Source organism: Saimiri boliviensis, chromosome 2 (assembly GCF_048565385.1).
Source record: "Saimiri boliviensis isolate mSaiBol1 chromosome 2, mSaiBol1.pri, whole genome shotgun sequence".
Lineage (NCBI taxonomy): Eukaryota > Metazoa > Chordata > Mammalia > Primates > Cebidae > Saimiri > Saimiri boliviensis.
In genome coordinates, this window is record NC_133450.1 from 129,835,044 (window position 1) to 129,849,441 (window position 14,398).

At 44.6% G+C, this 14,398-nt stretch overlaps 1 protein-coding gene across 6 annotated transcripts in view; it reads left to right on the forward strand.

The window, feature by feature from the left end:
* TRAF3 (TNF receptor associated factor 3) overlaps window positions 1-14,398 on the forward strand; it is a 133,988-nt gene that overhangs the window by 10,487 nt on the left and 109,103 nt on the right. For 2 of the 6 annotated variants that reach the window (XM_074394334.1, XM_074394339.1), the window contains exon 1: window positions 7,288-13,921. The exons of 3 other annotated variants lie outside the window; for them this stretch is intronic. The gene's annotated coding sequence lies outside the window, so the exon portion shown is untranslated. Of the gene's footprint in view, window positions 1-7,287; window positions 13,922-14,398 lie in introns of those variants that run through there. One more of the 6 variants, XM_074394336.1, reaches the window with a different exon arrangement.

Sequence of the window (14,398 nt, forward strand, 5' to 3'; positions counted from 1 at the left end):
GAGTTCTAAACCAACCTGGGCAGCATAGTGTTACAAGACTTCGTCTCTGCAAAAAAATTTAAAAATTAGCTAGCATGGTGGCGTGGTCCTGTAGTCCCATCTAGCTACTCAGGAAGCTGATGTGGGAGGATTACTTGAGACCAGGTCAGGGCTGCAGTGAGCTGTTACTGTGTTTCTGCACTTTAGCCTGGGTGACTCAGTGAGACCCTGTCTCAAAACAAGAACAAGAAACATCTGAGTATGTGAGAGAATATAAGAACCTAGTATTTCAGAGGTGATCATTTCTCTTCCCCTTTCCTTTCCTGAGTGATTTCATAAAGGGAATGACTTATTAGCAAGGTGGATGACAGGCTGTCTTGGAAGTATGGCCTAGCCCTGGAAGAAATACTAGTGGGAGTAGAAGGACATTATTGGACTGCAAAGAAATTATTTATAAAAAGGGTAAAATGTCTAGAAACCAGAATCACAATGTATTTGCACAAAAGGAACATCTATATTTAGATAACTCCTCTTTTTAAAATAAAGCGATTTTAGCATATGATGCATTTTTATATATTTAAATTCATATTTTAGCACTTTTTTCCTGTCATTTAGCAATAATAATATTCTTCAGTTTGTGCTGGGCATGGTGGCTCATGCCTGTAATTCCAGCACTTTAGGTGGCTGAGATGGGCAGATCCCTTGAGGTCAGGAGTTCAAGACCAGCCTGGCCAACATGGTAAAACCCCGTCTCTGCTTAAAAAAAAAAAAAAAAAAAAAAAAAAAAAAAATTAGCTGGATGTGATGACACGTGCCTGTAGTTCCAGCAACTTGGGAGGCTTTGTTCTTAGACCTAAGTTGGCTTTTATAGGGTCGAGGTGGTGGTGTGAGAGGTGGTATGAGGCAGGAGAATAGCTTGAACCTAGGAGTTGGAGGTTGCAGTGAGCCGAGATCGTGCCACTGCACTCCAGCCTGGGTGACAGACTCTCTCTCAAGCAAGCAAGCAAGCAAACAACAACAACAACAAAAACGCACCAGCTTCAATTTATTCAGGTCTCTGTTCACGTTTTACCTCTTCAAAGCGGCCTTCCCTGAACACCCTAATTAAAACAGCCCATGCTGTTGCTCTGGTCACTTGCCTTGTTTTTCTCTCCATAACAGAGAATGCTTTTCCTTTTCCTTTTATTTATTTATTTATTTTTTTGAGATGAAGTCTTGTTCTGATGCCTAGGCTGGAGTGCAGTGGTGCAATCTTGGCTCACTGCAACCTCCGCGACCCAGGTTTGATTCTCGTGTCTCAGCCTCCCGAGTAGCTGGGATTATAGGTGTGCACCACCACGCTGGGCTAATTTTTGTATCTTTTTTTTAGTAGAGGCAGGGTTTCACCATGTTGGCCAGGCTGGTCTTGAACTCCTGACCCCCAATTCTCTGCCCGCCTTGGCCTCCCAAAGTGCTGGGATTACAGGCATGAGCCCCCATGCTGGCCTTTAGAGAGTGATTTTCTGTCACCTTAATCTGTGTACTAGGAGTATGCCTGGCATATGATAGGTTCTCAAGTATTTGTATATAAATGAACCAATAAATTTAGCCCAACATTTTCTTTTATTGAGGTAAAATTCACATTACATACAATTAAGCATTTTTAAGTGTGCAGTTCAGCCGTATTTAGTGTATTCACAATGTTGTGCAACCACCAGCTCTCTCTAGTTTAAAAGCTTTTCCAGGTCTGGGCGTGATGGGTCATGCCTGTAATCCTAGCACTTTGGGAGGCCGAGGCAGGCGGATCATGAGGTCAGGAGTTCGAGACCAGCCAGCCAACATGGTGAAACCCCATCTCTACTAAGAATACAAAAATTAACTGGGTATGGTGGCATGTCCCTGTAGTCCCAGCTACTCGGGAGGCTGAGGCAGAAGAATTGCCTGAACCCAGGAGGTGGAGGTTGCAGTGAGCTGAGATCACGCCAGTGCATTCCAGCTTGTGTGACAGAGAGAGACTCCATTTCAAAAACAACAGACTTTCAAAAAAATTAGCCAGGCATGGTAGTGTGCGCCTATAATCTCAGCTACTCTGGAGATTGAGGCAGACGAATTGCTTGAACCCAAGAGGCAGAGGTTGCAGTAAGCGAAGGTCAGCCATTGTGCACTCCAGCCTGGGTGACAGAACAAGACTCCCATCTCAAAAAAAACCTATTTCTGGCCAGGCATGGTAGCTTACACCTGTAATTTCAGCACTTTGGGAAGCTAAGGGAGGATCACTTAACTCCGGTAGTTTGAGAGCAGCCTGGGCAACAGAGCAAGACTCCATCTCTACAAAAATAATTAGCCAGGCATAGCGGCTTGAGCCTATATGTAGTCCCAGCTACTCCAGAGGCTGAGGCAGGAGCGTTGCTTGAGCCCAGGAATTCGAGGCTGCCATGATCGCACCACTGAACTCCAGCCTGGAGGACAGACGGAGAACCTGTTTCTGAAAAACAAAGGCCGGGCGCAGTGGCTCATACCTGTTATCCCAGCACTTTGGGTGGCCAAGGCAGACGGATCACCTGAGGTCGGGAGTTCGAGGTCTGCCTGATCAGCATGGAAATAACCCATCTGCTAAAAATACAGACTTAGCCGGGTGTGGTGGCACATGCCTGTAATCCCAGCTACTCGGGAGGCTGAGGTAAGAGAATCGCTTGAACCCGTGTTGAACCTGGGAGGTGGAGGTTGCAGTGAGCTGAGATCAAGCCATTGCACTCCAGCCTGGGCAACAAGAGTGAAACTCTGTCTTAGCAAACAAACAAACAAAAAAAACCAACTTTTCATTACCCCTTGCCCATTAAGTAATCACTCCCATTTTCCAATCCTCCCATCCCTTGATAACCTCTAATCTGCTTTTGGTCTCTATGGATTTGCCCGTTTTAGATACAGCATCTAGGAATCATAGAACTTGTCTTTTGTGTCTGGTTCCTTTCACTTAGCATGATGTTTTTGAGGTACATCCAAGTTATAGCGTGTGTCAGTATTTTGTTCCTTTTTATTTCTGAATCATAATCCATTGTATGTACATGTATGCCACAGTCTGTTTATTCATTTGTTCATGGGCATTTGGATTGTGTCTCCTTGGCTATTAAGAGTAATGCTGCTGTAAACATTTGTTTACAAGTTTCTGGGTAGTTATGTTTTTATTTCACTTGAGTATATACTTAGGAGTGGAATTGCTGATCATATGGTAGTATTGTGTTTAACTTATTCCCACCAGTAATCCAGTTTCAGGACATCTTTGCTAAATTTATTTTTATTTTTTTTCATATCACATGGGTAATATCCAATATCATAACAAGGTTTTAAGGGTGGCATATCTCACAAATGCATTTTTTTTTTTTTTTTTGAGACAGAGTTTCACTCTTGTTACCCAGGCTGGAGTGCAATGGTGTGATCTTGGCTCACTGCAACCTCCGCCACCTGGGTTCAGGCAGTTCTCCTGCCTCAGCCTCCTGAGTAGCTGGGATTACAGGCACGCGCCACCATGCCCAGCTAATTTTTTTTTTTTTTTTTTGTATTTTTAGTAGAGACGGGGTTTCACCATGTTGACCAGGATGGTCTCGATCTCTTGACCTCGTGATCCACCTGCCTCGGCCTCCCAAAGTGCTGGGATTACAGGCTTGAGCCACAGCGCCCCTCACACATGCATTTGAATACTCAATCACATTTAATGAACTACAAAAGGAGTGTGTGTGTGTGTGTGTGTGTGTGTGTGTGTGTATGTATGCATTTTTGATTAAAGCTATTCTAGTTAGTGTAAAGCGGTATCAAATTGTGGTTTGGGTTTGTATTTTCTTGATGAGCAAAGATATAGAATGTCTTTTTGTGTGACTCTTGGCCATTTGTATATTTTTTGAGGGGAATGATGTCTGTTGAGTTGTAAGTTCTTTATATATTCTGGATGTTAAACTCTTTTATTTTTTATTTTATTTTTTTTTGAAACAGAGTCTCACTCTGTTGCCCAGGCTGGAGTGCAGTGACATAATCTTGGCTCACCGCAACCTCCACCTCCTGGGTTCCAGAAATTCTTGTGCCTCAGCCTCCTGAGTAACTGGGACTCTAGGTGTGCACCACCACGCCTGGCTAATTTTTGTATTTTTAGTGGAGATGAGGTTTTGCCATATTGCCCAGGCTGGTTTAGAACTCCTGGCCTCAAGTGATCCACCCACCTCAGCCTCCCATAGTGTTGGGATTATAGGCATGAGCTACTGCACTCAGCCTCTTCTCAGTCTTATTGTTTTAGTTCTTACCTTTAGGTCTTTAATCCATTTGAGTTAATTTTTGGATGTGGAATGAGATAGGAGTCCCAATTCATTCTTTTGAATGTTTTGATTTAGTTTTCTCAGCACTATTTATTGAAAACACTGTTCTTCCTCTATTGAATGGTCTTGGCACCCTTGTTAAAAATAAATTGGCCATAGATATTTGCATTTATTTCTGGACTCTCAGTTCTGTTCTGTTGCTCTGCATGTCTGATACATCAGTACCACACTATATTAGTTAGTTATCATGCTGCTAATTAAGACATACCCAAGACTAGGTAATTTATAAAGAAAAAGAGGATTAATGAATCATAGTTTCACATGGCTGGGGAGGCCACACAATCGTGGTGGAAGGCAAAGGAGGAACAAAGGCATGTTATGTCATGTTACTGCCATACATGGCAGCAGGTAGGAGAATGTGTGCAGGGGAACTGCACTTTATAAAACCATCAGATCTTGTGAGATTTACTATCTCACTGTGTTTATAAACTGCACTTTTCAGATCTTGTGAGACTTACTATCACGAGAACAGCACAGGAAAAACCTGTTTCCATGATTCAATTACCTCCCTCTGTCCCTTCCCACAACATGTGGGAATTATAGGAGCTACAGTTCGAAGATGAGATTTGGGTAGGGACACAGCCAAACCATATCACATACTGTTATGATTACTGAAGGTTTGTAGTAAGTTTTGATGTAGTAAGTTTGGGAAGTATGAGGCTCCCAACTTTTTCATTTTCTGTATTGTTTTGACTATTTTGAGCCAGTTGCAATTTTATATGAATTTGAATGTCAGCTTTTTCATTTCTGCAAAAAAGGTCATTGGAATTTTAATACGGAAGGCATTGATTCTGTAGATTGTTTTGGGAGGTTGCAATCTTAACAATACTGTCTTCCAATCCATAAGCATGGGATGTGTTTTCATTCAGGTATTTCTTCTTTATTTCTTTCAGCAATATTTTGTTGTTTTAATATACAAATCATTAATCTCTTTGGATTAATTTATTTCTGGGTGCTTTATTCTTGAGGGTTCTATTGTAAATGAAATTGTTTTCTTATCTTTTTTATTTGAATTACTCATTACTGGTGTATTGAAACAACTGATTTTTTTATATTGGTCTTAAGCCCTACAATGTTGTTGAATGTATTACCTCTAGTAGTTATTTTGTAGGTTCTGTGGGATTTCTTTATACAGAATCATGTCACCTGCATATATAGTTTACCTTTTCTTTCTTATTTGAATGCCTTTTATTTCTTTTTCTTGTCTGATTGCTCTGGCTAAGACATATGTTAGTACAATGTTGAGTAACAGTGGTGAAAGTAACCATCTTCATATTGTTCCTGATCTTAGGGGAAGCTTTTCACCATTGATCACAAAGTTAGCTGTGTTTTGTTTTTCCTGCTTGCCTGCCTTCTTGCCTGCTGCCTGCCTGCCTGCCTGCCTGCCTGCCTTCCTTCCTTCCTTCCTTTCTTCCTTCTTTCCTTCCTTCCTTTCTTCCTTCTTTTCTTCCTTTCTTTTTTTTAGCATCTTGCACTGTCACCCAAGCTGGAGTGCAGTAGTGCAATCATGGCTCACGGCAACCTCTGCCTCCCAGGCTCAAGCGATCCTTTCACCTCAGCCTCCTGAATAACTGGGACCACAGGCACATGCCATGATGCCCTGCTAATTTTTTGTATTTTTGGTAGAGATGGGTTTTGCCATGTTGCCCAGGCTAGCCTCAGACTCCTGAGCAGTCAGCCCACCTTGGCCTCCCAAAGTGCCTTTTTTTTTTCGACCAAGTCTCATTCTTTTGCCCAGGCTGAGTGCAGTGATGCGATCATAGCTGACTGCCTTCTTGAACTCCCAGGCTCAAGCAATGCTCCTTCCAGGTAGCTGGCACTACTACAGGTGCAAGCCACCACACTCTGCTAATTTTTAAAATTTTCGTGGAGACATGGTCTTGCTATGCTGCCCAGGTTGGTATCAAATTCCTGAACTTGAGCAATTCTCCTGCCTCAGCCTACCAAATAGTTCGGATTACAGGTGTGCACCAATATGCCCAGTTGATTATTATTATTATTTTTTTAAGAGATAAGGTCGTGCTATGTTACCTAGGCTGATCTCAAACTCCTGGCCTCAAGTAGTCCTCCTGCCTCAGACTCCCAAAATGCTGGGATTACAGGTGTGAGCCACTGTACCTGGCCACTGACTTTTTCTTTAAATGAAACGTTGTTGAATTTTGTCAAATGCTTTTTGTGCATCTTCTGAGATGATCTTTTTGTCATTGTTTTATTAATGTAGTGTATTATATTGATTTTTTTTGTATGTTGAATCACCCTTGCATTCCTGGGATAAATCTCACTTTGTCATGGTATATAATCCTTTTAATATGTTGTTGGATGGAGTTTGCTGCTGTTTTGTTGAAGCTTCTTGCGTCTGTGTTCATTAGGAATATTAGTCCATTAGGAATATTAGTCTGTACAGTTTTCTTTTCATTTTTGAGACAGAGTCTTCCTTTGTCACCCAGGCTGGAGTGCAGTGGCACGGTCTTGTCTCACTGCAACCTCAGCCTCCCAGTACCTGGGATTACAGACATGCACCGTCATGCCCAGCTACTTTTTGTATTTTTAGTAAAGACAGGGATTTGCCATGTTGGCCAGGCTGGTCTCGAACCTCTGGTCTCATGTGATTCGCCTGCCTTGACCTCCCAAAGTGCTCGGTTTACAGGCATGAGCCACCACACCTGGCCTGTAGTTTTCTTTACTTGTTGTATCTTTGACTTTGGTATCTGGGAACCAATCTTTTTTTGAGGCAGGGTTTTACTCTGTTGCCCAGGTTGGAGTGCAGTGGCACAATCTTTTTTTTTTTTTTTTTTTTTTTGAGACGGAGTTTCGCTCTTGTTACCCAGGCTGGAGTGCAATGGCGCGATCTCGGCTCACCGCAACCTCCGCCTCCTGGGCTCAGGCAATTCTCCTGCCTCAGCCTCCTGAGTAGCTGGGATTACAGGCACGCACCACCATGCCCAGCTAATTTTTTGTATTTTTAGTAGAGATGGGGTTTCACCATGTTGACCAGGATGGTCTCGATCTCTCGACCTCGTGATCCACCCGCCTCGGCCTCCCAAAGTGCTGGGATTACAGGCTTGAGCCACCGCGCCCGGCTAGTGGCACAATCTTATGCAGCCTCAGCCTCCTGTACTCAAGTGGTCCTCCCACCCAGCTGCCTTAGAAGCTGGGACTCCAGGCACATGCCACCATACCCAGCAAGTTTTGTTCATTATTTTGTACAGATGAGGTCTCAGTATGCTGCCCAGGCTGGTCTTCAACTCCAGGCCTCAAGTGAGCCTCTTGCCTCAGCCTCCCAAAGTACTGGGGTTACAAGTGTGAGCCACTGCTTCCAGCCCCCAGTCATATTTTGACTGAATCATGTTTCTTCAGAATTTTGAAACCTGCCCTTTCCTAACTCAGAAAATTCTAGGAGGGTTTCCAAGCAGACAACCTTAACTTCTCTGGCCAGGATGATGATGATCATACTGTGTACCTTCCCTTTTCTGAACACAGATAGATTCATGTTTTAGTGCCAGGTCTAAGCAAAGGAGGTACCCTTAACAGCTGATAGCTGGGGAAGATCATGGCTGACAGCACACCACCAGTGCAACATCAGGGAAGGGAACTCTATTCCTGATGCCAGGGCAGGAAAGAGATGTGCTTCTTTCATTTCCTGAAAAAGCCACAGATTGTTCCGGATAATGGTTACTGAGTAAGAAACCACTGTGAACATCAGTGACTTAAACAGTAATCGACCATTACATCTTATGGTTCTGTGGGCTCATCAAGTAGGGCTCAGCTGGGTGATTCTTCTGCTCCATGTGGCATTGATGGAGGTGATTTATTGGTATTCATCTGTTGGCTGGTCTAGTCCTGAGGGTCCAAGATGGCTGTGCAAAGATGCTTGGAAGGTTGGAAGGCCAGGCTCAGGGGATCCTCCCTCTCCTTGTGCTCTCTGGGTCTCTGCAGATGGCTTTTCTCCTAAGGTGGTTGTACTTCTTTTTTTTTTTTTTTGAGACGGAGTTTCGCTCTTGTTACACAGGCTGGAGTGCGATGGCGCAATCTCGGCTCACCGCAACCTCCGCCTCCTGGGTTCAGGCAATTCTCCTGCCTCAGCCTCCTTAGTAGCTGGGATTACAGGCATGTGCCACCATGCCCAGCTAATTTTTTGTATTTTTAGTAGAGACAGGGTTTCACCATGTTGACCAGGATGGTCTCGATCTCTTGACCTTGTTATCCACCCGCCTTGGCCTCCCAAAGTGCTGGGATTACAGGCTTGAGCCACCGCGCCCGGCCCGGTGGTTGTACTTCTTACATGACAACTCAGAACTCCTTGATTGAGTGTTCTGGGAGAGGAAGTGGAAACTGCCAGTCTCTCTCCCTTTTTTTCTTTTGAGATAGGGTCTCACTTGTTGACCAGTCTGAGTACAGTGGTACCATCATAACTCATTGCAGCCTCAAATGCCTGGGCAGAAGTGATCCTCCCAGCCCAGCCTCCCCAAGTAGCTGGGATTACAAGTGCATGCCACCAAGTGTGGCTAATTTCTTATTTTTTAATTTTCTGTAGAGACAACATCTTGCTATGTTGCCCAGGCCAGTCTTGAACTCCTGTGTTCAAATGATCCTCCTACCTTGGCCTCTCAAAGTGTTGGGATTACAGGTGTGAGCCCAGTCTGGAGCTGCCAGTCTTTTAAGCCTGGGCTTGGATATCAGTGTAGCATTTTTCCTGCCATGTTTTAAAAAGACACAGAGCCCTCACATATTTGAGGAGAGGGGACATGGACCCTACATCTTGATGAAAGGAGGGTCAAAGAATTTGTGTTTGTCTTTAATCCAGTATACATGTGGTGGCTAGATTCCATAGTGCTCTCAGTGATACATGTTAGATACCCATTGGAAAACTTATTGTGGGCTAAAATGCCAGTTTGTTGTGCATTACTCATTTTCAGTGAGAAAGTACATTCTGTGTTCTGAATCAATAGTTTCTTTTTTTTTTTGAGATGGATTTTCGCTCTTGTTACCCAGGCTGGAGTGCAATGGTGCGATCTCGGCTCACCACAACCTCCGCCTCCTGGGTTCAGGCAATTCTCCTGCCTCAGCCTCCTGAGTAGCTGGGATTACAGGCACGCGCCACCATGCCCAGCTAATTTTTTGTATTTTTAGTAGAGACGGGGTTTCACCATGTTGACTAGGATGGTCTCGATCTCTTGACCTCGTGATCCACCCGCCTCGGCCTCCCAAAGTGCTGGGATTACAGGCTTGAGCCACTGCGCCCGGCCCTGAATCAATAATTTCTAATAAACTTTTGGAGTATACCTATTCATAATTGCCTCTAAAATGCATGTTTTACTTAGTAGCCATCCTTCATGCATTTGTCAAGTTTTTTCAAGTACAACTTTGGGTCTATACATTTTTTTCTTACTATTACTAATTCATTTAAAAAATTAGTTGAGGCTGGGCGTGGTGGCTCACGCCAGTAATCCCAGCACTTTGGGAGGCTGAGGCGGATGGATCACCTGAGGTCAGGAGTTTGAGACCAGCCTGGCCCACATGGTGAAACCTTGTCTCTGCTAAAAATACCAAAAAATTAGCCAGGTGTGGTGGCACATTCCTGTAATCCTAGCTACTCAGGTGGCTGAGGCCGGAGAATCACTTGAACCCAGGAGGTGGAGGTTGCAGTGAGCCGAGATCCAGTCATTGCACTCTAGCCTGGCAACAAGAGTGAGACTCCGTCTCAAAATAAATAAATAAGTTTAAACCTTCGTTTTTATTTTAAAGAATATTGTGGAGTTTTAAATATTTCTCTCTGTTCTGAAAAAAAGCTTCATTGAGAAAACATTAGTAAGCCTATATATCCTACATTTCCTTTTGTTTACCCTAGATCATTCTAATAAATCCCCTAGAGACTTATTAGAATAAAGTTACGGCTATTTTATGTAGAAAAGTGTGGGATAATTTGACTGTGTACAGATGAGTGTATGTGCAGAGGTGTGTATGTATGCACTCTAACATAGAAACCCTGCCTTCCTGGCCTGTCTCAGCTGATTGTTGCAACACTGTTTGAGCCAAGCAAACATGATGAGGTCACAGAGAAGTGAGGGAGTGGATTTAGATAATGAAACAGAAATCTGTATGTTTGGCTCCAGTGGAGTCCCAGTGTATTGGGATTAATGAAGGAGGAGCTGTGTCTGCCTGTGTTCCACAAGTGCCACTTGCTTGTACCTGTATGGAGAACCTCAACATCTCTGGCTGGGAAGCCACCTAATCCTGTGTTTCCCAGGCCTAACCTTCCTTTACTCCCAAATAAATCATTCCTGGAAACCTGATCTTCTGTGCAACGGAGGCATGAATGAGGAGAGTGAGCTACTGTGGTGTTAGGATATATGTATATGTATGTGTATGTGTATATGTGTATGTATGCGTATGTGTATGTGTATAGATTTTTAGCCATTGATTCTGGCTTATAAGTCCCATAGCCCTTGTTACAGTCTTTTGCTATAATGTTGGATGTCTTGCCTCCTTTCAGCTGCCAAGGCAGGACTCGAATCTGATTGTGAGTCAGAAGACCCTTATTCCAGAGAGGGACCTACCCCATTCCCTAGAGGAAGGAATGCTGCACAGGGAGGCCAAGAAAAGTCTGCACAGACAGGCCTTGGTTTTAGATCATGGTTTTTTGTCCAAAAACATTTCTATATGGTTGTAAATCATGCCTATGTAATGAAGCCTCCATAAAAACTCAAGGAGAGGCCGGGCGTGGTGGCTCAAGCCTGTAATCCCAGCACTTTGGGAGGCCGAGGCGGGTGGATCACAAGGTCGAGAGATCGAGACCATCCTGGTCAACATGGTGAAACCCCGTCTCTATCAAAAATACAAAAAATTAGCTGGGCGTGGTGGCGCGTGCCTGTAATCCCAGCTACTCAGGAGGCTGAGGCAGGAGAATTGCCTGAGCCCAGGAGGCGGAGGTTGTGGGGAGCCGAAATCGCGCCATTGCACTCCAGCCTGGGTAACAAGAGCGAAACTCCGTCTCAAAAAAAAAAAAAAAAACTCAAGGAGAGGCTAGATATGGTGGTTCACACCTGTAATCCCAGAACTTTGGGAGGCAGAGGCAGGTGGATCATTTGAGGTCAGGAGTTTGAGACCAGCCTAGCCAACATGGTGAAACCCTGTCTCTACTAAAAATACAAAAATTGTCCGCGTGTGGTGTCAGGTGCCTGTAATCTCAGCCTCTCAGGAGGCTGAGACAGGAGAATCGCTTGAACCCAGGAGGTGGAGGTTGCAGTGAGCTGAGATCACACCATTGTACTCCCACCTGGGCGACAGAGCAAGAGTGTCTCAAAAACAAACAAAAACTCAAGGACAGCATTTGAGAGCTTCCAAATGGTAGAACATGTAGAAATTTCTGGAAGATGGCCCAAGGGAGGGCATGGAAGCTCCCTCCCCTGCCTCATACCTCCCCCTTTGTGTCTCTTCATCTGTGTCTTCTGCAGTACCCTCCATGATATACCTGTAAGTGCAGGTACATATTTCCCTGAGTTTCCTTAGTCCTATGAGCCACTCCAAATTAATCAAATCCGAAGAGGGCTTGTGGGAACCCCAACTTGAAGCTGGTGGGCCAGAAGTTCCAGAGGCCTGGAATTGCAGTTGGTGTCTGAAGTGGGGATGGGGGCGAATAGCCTTGGCAACTGAACTCCCAACAGCTTTGTTCACAGAATTCTTCTGTGTTGGTGATTCTTGTAATGGGTTGAAAGCAGAGGAAAAACACAGGTTGATAGAGTTTCGCCAGATAGCCCCTGGTCAATGCCCTGGAATGACTGGCTGCTGCCTGGAATTGCAGAGGCCTGAGTGCCCCTGCTTCTCCTCCCATAATTCCCGAGGCCAAGACGTCTGGTCTGCATGGTCTGAGGTCTCTTAGGAAGGTAAAGTGTTATGTTTATGTTTGAATAGGGGTGCCTGCTCCTCTTTCTGTTATTTTGAATTCTGAAAGTATGCTGGCCTTTAACATAGCGAAAGGGACAGAATCATTGCTCTCTGTGAGCCTTTGGGCTTGCTTCCTTAGGTACTACCTACTTTCTCATTCACCATTGCCTTCAGGATTCTTTCTGCCAGAATGTAGTGGCTGTGGCCTGGGGGTGACCAGCATGGGGGCCAAAGAAGGGCAATGAGACTTGAGGCCTGGGGAGGGTAGTGGGCAAGGGTGGGGACAGTGTCATTCACACAGTTAAAACGTGCCCTTGGCCTTCTCCTTTCTCTGTTCTGCATCTTATAAAATAGACACTGCCTTGTGTTAAGATGAATTGATATAGTTACCCCTTTTCATACTGTCTTAAGGTTCTTAGAAACTGCTTTATATTTTAGTCACTTACGCTTGGAGTGAAGCATGTAAGTTATAGTTCAACCTGAAAAAAGTGGTCTGAGAGGCATCTTCATAGGGTCCGCAATTCTGTATATGATAAGGTCTCATCAGGCTTTGACATTCTGCTCTTTTACATGTAATACTACTAATGTAAATGTTTCTGGAGTGTACAGAATGGTGGGAAGCATGGAGATTATCTGTTGGTGAGCCAGAGGCAGGAGGAGAGGAGAAGTGGCTTCCCTCCTGTGGAAACCTGCGGTAGAAGGACAAGGTTCCAGGAGGAGTTAGAGACCAGTGGTCTAGTCCCGTCTGTCTTTGTGACCTTTGGCAAGTCATTGAATCTCTTGGCCTCCTCCCATGGAAAGCCTTGTCTCCTTGCATGGCATTATGGGGATAATAGTTGTTGTGAAAATAAAATAATCAGCTTTTAAAATTTAGCTTACCATAAAAATGAAAACTGGCATTTTTAAAGGCACTTGTTTGTATCTTTCAGTCGGGAAAGAGAGGACGGGCGATGTCCACCAAACGTTCCCTAGTGCAGCATGTATTTAACTACCACGTGCCTGGCTAAGCTTAGGGACTCAGTGTGTCTTCATGTGTTTGTGCTAAGTATACAAAGAAAAACAACATTGAAGTGAGCACTGACCAAATATCCAGCTTAGTTCAGCAAACCTTTTTTGCTTTTGAGACTGGGTCTTGCTCTGTTGTTAGGTTGGAGTGTAGTAGCATGATCACAGCTCACTGCAGCCTCCGCCTCCCAGTCTCAAGTGATCCTCACACCTGGCTAAGTTTAAAACATTTTTTGGGCCAGATGTGGTAACTCACACCTGCAATCCCAGCACTTTGGGAGGCTAAGGAGAGCAGATTGCTTGAGTGCAGGAGTTTGAGACCAGCATGGACAACATGGCAAAACTTCATCTTTACAAAACAGATACAAAAATTAGCCAGGTGTGGTGGCATGCGCCTGTAGTTCCAGCTACCCAGGAAGCTGAGGTGGGAAGACAGCTGGAACCTGGGAGCCAAGATCACACCACTGTACTCCAGCCTGGGTGACAGAGTGAGACCCTGTCTCAAAAATTTAAAAAAAAATTTTTTTTTTTTTTTTGTAGAGATGGAGCCTCTCTATGTTGTCCAGGCTGGTCTGAAATTCCTGTGTTTGGGCGATCCTCTTGCCTCAGCTTCCCAAAGGGCTGGGATTACAGGCATGACCACTGTACCTGGCCTCAGCAGACCTTTGTAATGCACTTCATGGATGCCAGTCCTGCTGTTACAGTGCCAGGTAAATGTATAAAAATGCTCCGTGAGGCACTCTGTTCTTCAGAAACTCAGACTGCTAAGTTCAGGCTGGAACATGACATTATGAAGGAGGCAATAGAACAAAGAAGGGGGTAAATTACAGGGTGAGTAAATTAACGAAAGCTAATACTCAGGTTCAGAATAGGACTCTTGTTCAGTTTTCATGAGGAATTTAACCAAATGAGATTCTGTAGAGAACCAGCATTAGGGTGGTGACCGGGCTGGGGTACATACCTGTCATATCAGACGTGGCCTGAGACTGAGTGTGACAGGCAGTGGCTGATCTGGACTACTGAAAGCAGAATGAAGAGTCTAGTGTCGCTGGGGGAGATGAGTGCTGTGGAAGCCCTGCTCAGAGTCCTTCTCATGACCGGCACGTTCAGGCAGAGCTTAGCAGACATCAGAGGAGCTGCTGAGAGTTTACACAGAGGGAGGAACCAGCTGCACGACCACTCATGTC